Raw genomic sequence first — 10,000 nt, 5'->3', positions numbered from 1 at the left:
CGGCTCGGCCAACCCCCGCCACACGCAGCTGCTCGCGGCCGGCACCCGCGGGTACCCGGAACCGAGGACGACACCGGCGCCTCACGCGTTTTAGGACACCTGAAAACTCACGGGGCCACGCAGCAGTCACAAAGCCGGTTGCGGTAGACCGGTCCCCGAACCCTGCCCCAGCGCCGGGGGGGAGGTGGAAAGGGGAGGATGCGGCAAGGCACGCGCCGGGCCGCTAACGCCACGGCTCCCCCCCGCTCGAGCCGCTCGGGGCTGGGGGAACGAGGACGACACCTCACACGCGACGGGAAGCGAAGTGGAAAGGAAGACCGCCCTTGCCCTGCCGGCCGGGGGCCCTTTCCGACGCGACCCGAAAGGCCTCATCGATCAACAAGGACAGAAGGAAAGGAAGCCAGCGGAGGCCCCACGGCCTCGCTCTTCTGGGACAGACACAGCCACGCGCACCCGCCACCGCCCTCGGGAGCAGCCAGCAGGCACGGGGCTCGGCGTGCGGGCAACACGCCGGAGGAGCAAACGGGGCGCCCTCCAGAGATGGGGGGGGGGGCAAGCTGCACCGGGCCGCACCGGCTCACAGGGCACCTCTGCCTCCCCGAAATGTGGGCTTGCATTTTCCCTCAAGCTGCACCGAGTTACATCTCCATCACGGGGCGCCCCTCTGGAGCCAGGAGGAAGCCGTGCTGGGGCACCGGCTTGCCCTCCTCCCCCCATGCCGGGCTCCATAGCATACGAGTGGCCAGTCACCGCCGCTGGCTTTTCCCTTAGATGCCGTGCCCCCGCGGGCTGCGGCTTTGGCCATGGGGGGGAACCCCCGTGAAGAGGGTCCAGTGCTGGGAACTCTCTCTGCCCCTTACCGGGCTCTCTCTCGCCGTGCCTGGACGGGCTTGCTTTCCATTCTTGGTGGGACCGACGCCGGCACCACGTCTCCCCGGCTTTCTCTGCCCCCGTGCCCCACCGGGCAAACTTCGCTTCGGGGGTTCCACACTTCGGCAGTGGCCGGCGCCAGCCACTCGTCAACTTTTTTTCTTTTCCCCGCTTTCGTTGCCGAGCCCGGGCTGGGCTCCGGCTCACGGACGAGCGAAACCCATCCAACACCGCTGAGGGTGCGCCAGCGGCCGCTCCAAACCGCCGCGCCTTTGTTCGGCCCCGCGGGTCCCCTCTCTGACCCGGGCGAAAGCCACCGAGAAGCCAGACGGACCCCTGCCCAGCCGCCTGGCGGGTGGCTTGGAGCAGCCGCTCGGCAGCGCTGCCCTGGGAGTGCTCAGCGTCGCTTGTTCCCTCATATACGGAACTGGAGGGCCGTCAGCTCCGCGAGCGCACAACCAGCCGACCTCCGCCCAGCGGCAGGTCGCAGAAATCACGCCGGCTTGTACGATGACGTAGGCGGAGGCAGAGCGCAACAGCGACCCCTTGGCGACAAGCGCGATCTCCGCGGAGAGCACGTCTACTCGCCGAGGGAGAGCACGTCTACTCGCCGAGGGAGAGCACGTCTACTCGCCGAGGGAGAGCACGTCTACTCGCCGAGGGAGAGCACGTCTACTCGCCCAGGGAGAGCACGTCTACTCGCCCAGGGAGAGCACGTCTACTCGCCCAGGGAGAGCACGTCTACTCGCCGAGGGAGAGCACGTCTACTCGCCCAGGGAGAGCACGTCTACTCGCCCAGGGAGAGCACGTCTACTCGCCCAGGGAGAGCACGTCTACTCGCCGAGGGAGAGCACGTCTACTCGCCCAGGGAGAGCACGTCTACTCGCCCAGGGAGAGCACGTCTACTCGCCCAGGGAGAGCACGTCTACTCGCCGAGGGAGAGCACGTCTACTCGCCGAGGGAGAGCACGTCTACCTCCCGCCTGAGGGAGAGCACGGGGGGGGGGGGACAAAGACAGGCGGCAGCAGCTTCGGTGAACGTCACCCGGGAGGCGACCGGGGCTGTCCCGGGGCAGTCCCGGGAAGCCGGCGTCCGACACAGGGAACCGTCAGCTGCCGGACCGGGGCGAATCCCCGCGGCCACGGCAGGGGTGGGGGCTCGAAGACAGCCGGCAGCCGCTTCGGTGAACGTCACCCGGGAGGAGACTGGGGCCCTCCCGGGACCGTCCCGGGAAGACGACGTTCGGCACGAGATCCCGGCCGCGGCCGGACCGGCTCGAAGCCTCGCGGTCCCGGCAGCAGCCGGAGCCGCTCGCCGCCTCGGGCTCCCGGCCCCCTACAGATCCGGCGACTCGTTCGCGGGCGGCGGGGGGAGGCAGTGGAGGGGGTGCGGGGAGAAGCGGCAGCGGAGGCGGAGGGGGGGGGGGCTCGAAGACAGCCGGCAGCCGCTTCGGTGAACGTCACCCAGGAGGCGATCGGGGCCGTCCCGGGGCCGTCCCGGGATGCCGGCTTCCGGCACGGGGTCCCGGCCGCGGCCGGACCGGCTCGTATCCCCGCGGCTCCGGCAGGGGGGGGGGGGGCTCGAAGACAGCCGGCAGTCGCCTCGGTGAACGTCACCCGGCCGGCGACCGCGGCCGTTCCGGGGCCGTCCCGGGAAGCCTGCGACAGGCACGGGGTCCCAGCCGCGGCCGGACCGACTCGAAGCCCCGCGGCCCCGGCACGGGGGAGGCCCAAAGACTGGCGGCAGCCGCTTCGCTGAACGTCACCCCGGCCGGCGACCGGGGCCGTCCCGGGGCCGTCCCGGGATGCCGGCATCCGGCACGGGGTCCCGGCCGCGGCCGGAGCGGCTCGAATCCCCGCGGTCCCGGCAGCAGCCGGAGCCGCTCGCCGTTCGGGCTCCCGGCACCCTACGGATCCGCCGACTCGTTCGCCGGCGGCGGGGGGAGGCAGTGGAGGGGGTGCGGGGAGAAGCGGCAGCGGAGGCGGAGGCGGGGGGGGGCTCGAAGACAGCCGGCAGCCGCTTCGGTGAACGTCACCCGGGAGGCGACCGGGACCGGCCCGGGAAGCCATCGTCCGGCCCGGGATCCCGGCCGCGGCCGGACCGGCTCGAATCCCCGCGGCCCCGGCACGGGGGAGGCCCAAAGACTGGCGGCAGCCGCTTCGCTGAACGTCACCCGGCCGGCGACCGGGGCCGTCCCGGGGCCGTCCCGGGATGCCGGCATCCGGCACGGGGGTCCCGGCCGCGGCCGGAGCGGCTCGAATCCCCGCGGTCCCGGCAGCAGCCGGAGCCGCTCGCCGTTCGGGCTCCCGGCACCCTACGGATCCGCCGACTCGTTCGCCGGCGGCGGGGGGAGGCAGTGAAGGAGGTGCGGGCAGAAGCGGCAGCGGAGGCGGAGGGGGGGGGGGGGCTCGAAGACAGCCGTCAGCCGCTTCGGAGAACGTCACCCGGCCGGCGACCGCGGCCGTTCCGGGGCCGTCCCGGGAAGCCTGCGACAGGCACGGGGTCCCGGCCTCGGCCGGACCCGCACTGGGTGCCGCCGCCTCGGGCTCTCGGGACGGTATGGATCCGCCGACTCGTTCGCCGGCGGCGGGGGGAGGCAGTGGAGGGGGTGCGGGGAGAAGCGGCAGCGGAGGCGGAGGGGGGGGGGGGCTCGAAGACAGCCGGCAGCCGCTTCGGTGAACGTCACCCGGCCGGCGACCGGGGCCGTCCCGGGGCTGTCCGGGGATGCCGGCTTCCGGCACGGGGTCCCGGCCGCGGCCGGACCGGCTCGAATCCCCGCGGTCCCGGCAGCAGCCGGAGCCGCTCGCCGTTCGGGCTCCCGGCACCCTACGGATCCGCCGACTCGTTCGCCGGCGGCGGGGGGAGGCAGTGGAGGGGGTGCGGGCAGAAGCGGCAGCGGAGGCGGAGGGGGGGGGGGCTCGAAGACAGCCGGCAGCCGCTTCGGTGAACGTCACCCGGGAGGCGACCGGGACCGGCCCGGGAAGCCATCGTCCGGCCCGGGATCCCGGCCGCGGCCGGACCGGCTCGAATCCCCGCGGCCCCGGCACGGGGGAGGCCCAAAGACTGGCGGCAGCCGCTTCGCTGAACGTCACCCGGCCGGCGACCGGGGCCGTCCCGGGGCCGTCCCGGGATGCCGGCTTCCGGCACGGGGGTCCCGGCCGCGGCCGGAGCGGCTCGAATCCCCGCGGTCCCGGCAGCAGCCGGAGCCGCTCGCCGTTCGGGCTCCCGGCACCCTACGGATCCGCCGACTCGTTCGCCGGCGGCGGGGGGAGGCAGTGGAGGCGGTGCGGGGAGAAGCGGCAGCGGAGGCGGAGGGGGGGCGGGGGGGGACGATAGTGGCGGGGGGGCGGGGGGTGCTCGAAGGCAGCCGGCAGCCGGTTCGGTGAACATTCGCCGGGGCGGGGGGGCGACCTGTCCGTGCCCGGGGCAGCCCCGGGAAGCCGGCAGCCAGCACGGGGTCCCGGCAGCACCTGTTCCCTGCCCTGGAACTTGCCGTGCCCGGCGGCCGGTTGCCGGGTGGGGGGAGCGATGAGAGGCGGGGCGCAGCGGCCGGGGCAGCGCCGGGCCGCAGCGGGGGGCTGGGCGGGTGGGGTAGGCGTCGAGCGGCAAGCCCTCGGCTGCAGCGAATGTTCGGCGGTGCGGGGCGGGGGGGGGACGGGACGACACGTTGGGGGCGCCGAGTCCGAGCCACCCCCGGCCCCAGGGGCGGCCGGAGGGGGAGGCCGGTGCCTGGCCCTGGGAGCTGCTGGGCGCCGGATGGCCGAGGGTGCGTCAGAAGCCGCCCGAGCGGTCGAGCAGGTCCTCCAGAAAGGCCTAGGGTGGCTTCGAGGGCCCCGGGAGCAGTCGAGGGAGGCCTCCAGGCAGGTCTGGAGTGGATGGGAGGCCTTCCAAAGCAGACAAGGGAGGCTGCCAGCGGGGCCTAGGCTGGCACTGCAGCCTGTAAATGGTTGGGGGGGGGGCCTCTGGTGCGGCCTGGAGTCTCTGGGTGGCGTCCAGAGAGGTGCAAAAGATCCTCTGGTGCGGCCTGTGGTGGCGGAGAAGCCTGCAGAGCGTGCGGGAGAGGCTTCTGCTGCGGCCTGGGGTGGCTGAGAAGCCTGCAGAGCGTGCGGGAGAGGCTTCTGCAGCGGCCTGGGGTGGCTGAGAAGCCTGCAGAGCGTGCGGGAGAGGCTTCTGGTGCGGCCTGGGGTGGCTGAGAAGCCTGCAGAGCGTGCGGGAGAGGCTTCTGCTGCGGCCTGGGGTGGCTGAGAAGCCTGCAGAGCGTGCGGGAGAGGCTTCTGCTGCGGCCTGGGGTGGCTGAGAAGCCTGCAGAGCGTGCGGGAGAGGCTTCTGCTGCGGCCTGGGGTGGCTGAGAAGCCTGCAGGGCGTGCGGGAGAGGCTTCTGCTGCGGCCTGGGGTGGGTGGGAAGCCTGCAGAGCGTGCGGGAGAGGCTTCTGCTGCGGCCTGGGGTGGCTGAGAAGCCTGCAGAGCGTGCGGGGGAGGCTTCTGGTGCGGCCTGGGGTGGCTGAGAAGCCTGCAGAGCGTGCGGGAGAGGCTTCTGGTGCGGCCTGGGGTGGCTGAGAAGCCTGCAGAGCGTGCGGGAGAGGCTTCTGCTGCGGCCTGGGGTGGCTGAGAAGCCTGCAGAGCGTGCGGGAGAGGCTTCTGCTGCGGCCTGGGGTGGCTGAGAAGCCTGCAGAGCGTGCGGGAGAGGCTTCTGGTGCGGCCTGGGGTGGCTGAGAAGCCTGCAGAGCGTGCGGGAGAGGCTTCTGCTGCGGCCTCGGTGGCTGAGAAGCCTGCAGAGCGTGCGGGAGAGGCTTCTGCTGCGGCCTGGGGTGGCTGAGAAGCCTGCAGAGCGTGCGGGAGAGGCTTCTGCTGCGGCCTGGGGTGGCTGAGAAGCCTGCAGGGCGTGCGGGAGAGGCTTCTGCTGCGGCCTGGGGTGGGTGGGAAGCCTGCAGAGCGTGCGGGGGAGGCTTCTGGTGCGGCCTGGGGTGGCTGAGAAGCCTGCAGAGCGTGCGGGGGAGGCTTCTGGTGCGGCCTGGGGGTGGCTGAGAAGCCTGCAGAGCGTGCGGGAGAGGCTTCTGGTGCGGCCTGGGGTGGCTGAGAAGCCTGCAGAGCGTGCGGGGGAGGCTTCTGGTGCGGCCTGGGGTGGCTGAGAAGCCTGAAGAGCGTGCGGGGAGAGGCTTCTGGTGCGGCCTGGGGTGGCTGAGAAGCCTGCAGAGCGTGCGGGGGAGGCTTCTGGTGCGGCCTGGGGTGGCTGAGAAGCCTGCAGAGCGTGCGGGAGAGGCTTCTGGTGCGGCCTGGGGGTGGCTGAGAAGCCTGCAGAGCGTGCGGGAGAGGCTTCTGCTGCGGCCTGGGGTGGCTGAGAAGCCTGCAGAGCGTGCGGGAGAGGCTTCTGCTGCGGCCTGGGGTGGGTCGGAAGCCTGCAGAGCGTGCGGGAGAGGCTTCTGCTGCGGCCTGGGGTGGGTCGGAAGCCTGCAGAGCTTGCGGGGGAGGCTTCTGGTGCGGCCTGGGGTGGGTCGGAAGCCTGCAGAGCATGCGGGGGAGGCTTCTGCTGCGGCCTGGGGTGGCTGAGAAGCCTGCAGAGCGTGCGGGGGAGGCTTCTGGTGCGGCCTGGGGTGGCTGAGAAGCCTGCAGAGCGTGCGGGGAGAGGCTTCTGGTGCGGCCTGGGGTGGCTGAGAAGCCTGCAGAGCGTGCGGGAGAGGCTTCTGCTGCGGCCTGGGGTGGCTGAGAAGCCTGCAGAGCGTGCGGGAGAGGCTTCTGCTGCGGCCTGGGGTGGGTCGGAAGCCTGCAGAGCTTGCGGGGGAGGCTTCTGGTGCGGCCTGGGGTGGGTCGGAAGCCTGCAGAGCATGCGGGGGAGGCTTCTGCTGCGGCCTGGGGTGGCTGAGAAGCCTGCAGAGCGTGCGGGAGAGGCTTCTGCTGCGGCCTGGGGTGGCTGAGAAGCCTGCAGGGCGTGCGGGAGAGGCTTCTGCTGCGGCCTGGGGTGGGTGGGAAGCCTGCAGAGCGTGCGGGAGAGGCTTCTGCTGCGGCCTGGGGTGGCTGAGAAGCCTGCAGAGCGTGCGGGGGAGGCTTCTGGTGCGGCCTGGGGTGGCTGAGAAGCCTGCAGAGCGTGCGGGAGAGGCTTCTGGTGCGGCCCTGGGGTGGCTGAGAAGCCTGCAGAGCGTGCGGGAGAGGCTTCTGCTGCGGCCTGGGGTGGCTGAGAAGCCTGCAGAGCGTGCGGGAGAGGCTTCTGCTGCGGCCTGGGGTGGCTGAGAAGCCTGCAGAGCGTGCGGGAGAGGCTTCTGGTGCGGCCTGGGGTGGCTGAGAAGCCTGCAGAGCGTGCGGGAGAGGCTTCTGCTGCGGCCTCGGTGGCTGAGAAGCCTGCAGAGCGTGCGGGAGAGGCTTCTGCTGCGGCCTGGGGTGGCTGAGAAGCCTGCAGAGCGTGCGGGGAGAGGCTTCTGCTGCGGCCTGGGGTGGCTGAGAAGCCTGCAGGGCGTGCGGGAGAGGCTTCTGCTGCGGCCTGGGGTGGGTGGGAAGCCTGCAGAGCGTGCGGGGGAGGCTTCTGGTGCGGCCTGGGGTGGCTGAGAAGCCTGCAGAGCGTGCGGGGGAGGCTTCTGGTGCGGCCTGGGGTGGCTGAGAAGCCTGCAGAGCGTGCGGGAGAGGCTTCTGGTGCGGCCTGGGGTGGCTGAGAAGCCTGCAGAGCGTGCGGGGGAGGCTTCTGGTGCGGCCTGGGGTGGCTGAGAAGCCTGAAGAGCGTGCGGGAGAGGCTTCTGGTGCGGCCTGGGGGTGGCTGAGAAGCCTGCAGAGCGTGCAGGGGAGGCTTCTGGTGCGGCCTGGGGTGGCTGAGAAGCCTGCAGAGCGTGCGGGAGAGGCTTCTGGTGCGGCCTGGGGTGGCTGAGAAGCCTGCAGAGCGTGCGGGAGAGGCTTCTGCTGCGGCCTGGGGTGGCTGAGAAGCCTGCAGAGCGTGCGGGAGAGGCTTCTGCTGCGGCCTGGGGTGGGTCGGAAGCCTGCAGAGCGTGCGGGAGAGGCTTCTGCTGCGGCCTGGGGTGGGTCGGAAGCCTGCAGAGCTTGCGGGGGAGGCTTCTGGTGCGGCCTGGGGTGGGTCGGAAGCCTGCAGAGCATGCGGGGGAGGCTTCTGCTGCGGCCTGGGGTGGCTGAGAAGCCTGCAGAGCGTGCGGGGGAGGCTTCTGGTGCGGCCTGGGGTGGCTGAGAAGCCTGCAGAGCGTGCGGGAGAGGCTTCTGGTGCGGCCTGGGGTGGCTGAGAAGCCTGCAGAGCGTGCGGGAGAGGCTTCTGCTGCGGCCTGGGGTGGCTGAGAAGCCTGCAGAGCGTGCGGGAGAGGCTTCTGCTGCGGCCTGGGGTGGGTCGGAAGCCTGCAGAGCTTGCGGGGGAGGCTTCTGGTGCGGCCTGGGGTGGGTCGGAAGCCTGCAGAGCATGCGGGGGAGGCTTCTGCTGCGGCCTGGGGTCTCTGGGTGGCCTCTAGAGAGGTGCAAAGACCCTCTGGGTTGGGCTGGGGTGGCTCTTGGACCCCTGCCTACACAGTGGAGAGAGGCCTCCGGCCCGCCACCTGTGTCCCTGTGTGCCTGAGTGCCTGTGTCCCTGTGTCCCTGTGTCCCTGTGTCCCTGAGTGCCTGAGTGCCTGTGTCCCTGTGTCCCTGTGTCCCTGAGTGCCTGAGTGCCTGAGTGCCTGTGTCCCTGTGTCCTTGTGTCCCTGTGTCCCTGTGTGCCTGAGTGCCTGTGTCCCTGTGTCCCTGTCTGTGTACCTGTGTGCGAGTGTCCGGCACGCCACCAGCGGCGGCGGGCAAGCAGGTAGGCGGGTGGGCGGGCCGGCGAGGGCCAGTGTGAGTTTGGGGGGTGGGAGGGGAGGCGGCAGCTGGAAGCGTCAGAGGAGGGGGCGTGGCTCCGGCTGGCCCCGGGAGCAGGTTCCCGGGACCGGGACCGGCTGGACCCGGCGGGTGGTTGATCCCGGGGCGGGGGGCAGAGGCGGCGGGAAGCGGCAGCTGCGTGTGCGGCGGGGGGGTGGAGGGCGAACCGCGGCGGGAAGCGGATGCTTCAGAGCAGGTTACGGGGGCGGGGACGGACGACACCACCTGTCCCCGCCCCGGGACGGGCTGGACCCGGCGCCCTGGACCCGGCGCCGTGTACCCGCCGCCGCCCCCCGCCGCCGCCCCCCTCCGCCACCCCGGGACCCCGACGTTTTTTGGCGCCGCGCCTTTTTTTGCTCCCCCGCCTGCCCGCGCTGCCCCGGGCCCTCCCCCGGGGCGGGGCGGGGAGGGAGGGACGGACGGACGGGTAGCCGGGGATCTCCGAGCGCGCGCCACCAGACCGAGGCGGGTCCCGGCGGCGGCCGGCGGGCGGCTGGCGGCGGGGCGGCGGCGGCAGCAAGCGACGGCGGGGGGGGCAGGCTAGGGAGAGAGGGGGAGCGGCATGCGGTAGGGCTGGGGGGTTTGTTTCGGGGGGGAGGGGTGGGGGGGGGGTGGCAGCGGTCAGCGAGAGCGGGGAGAGGGGGAGCGGCATGCGGTAGGGCTGGGGTGTTTTTGGGGTGGGGGCGTTGGGGGGATTAGCGGGCGGGCGGGCAGCCGAGCCAAGCGGCAAGCCGGGGGGGCGGGCGAGGGCGGCTTTAGGGCCGGAGGAGCGGAGCGCAACCTCCCCCGTGCAGGCTCCAGCGTGGAGAGCAGCAAGTTTTTGGGGACGGGGGACGACGGACGGGAGGGGCAGCGGCGAGAGGCTAGCTGCGGCAAGGGGCACCGGCACGGCCGCCCTAACAGCGCCGCCTCGGTCGCAGGGGTTAGAGAGCAGCCGGGCAGCCCGGGAGGGAAGCGGCAGCCCGCGAAGGGGGGAAGGGGGGCTCCGCGCAAAACCGCTAACGGGAGCCGGGGGGTGTGGGGAGCTGGGGGTGGCAGCAGCGGCAAGAGGCAACGTCGGGAGGGGGGGCTCCGCGCAAACCGGTAACGGGGGCCCGGGGGGTGTGGGGGGGGCGGTGGCGGCGCGGCAAGAGGCAACGGCAGGCGGGGGGGCTCCGCGCAAACCGGCAGCGGGGGGGGGGGGGGCGGGGGTAGCGGCAAGAGGCAACGGCGGGAAGGGGGGGGCTCCGCGCAAACCGCTAACGGGAGCCCGGGGGGTGTGGGGAGCTGGGGGTGGCAGCAGCGGCAAGAGGCAACGTCGGGAGGGGGGGCTCCG

This window comes from Melanerpes formicivorus, unplaced genomic scaffold (genome assembly GCF_026170545.1).
Source record: "Melanerpes formicivorus ecotype bairdi unplaced genomic scaffold, bMelFor1.0.p_v2 SCAF_412, whole genome shotgun sequence".
Classification (NCBI taxonomy): domain Eukaryota; kingdom Metazoa; phylum Chordata; class Aves; order Piciformes; family Picidae; genus Melanerpes; species Melanerpes formicivorus.
Note: the sequence above shows the minus strand (reverse complement) of the source record.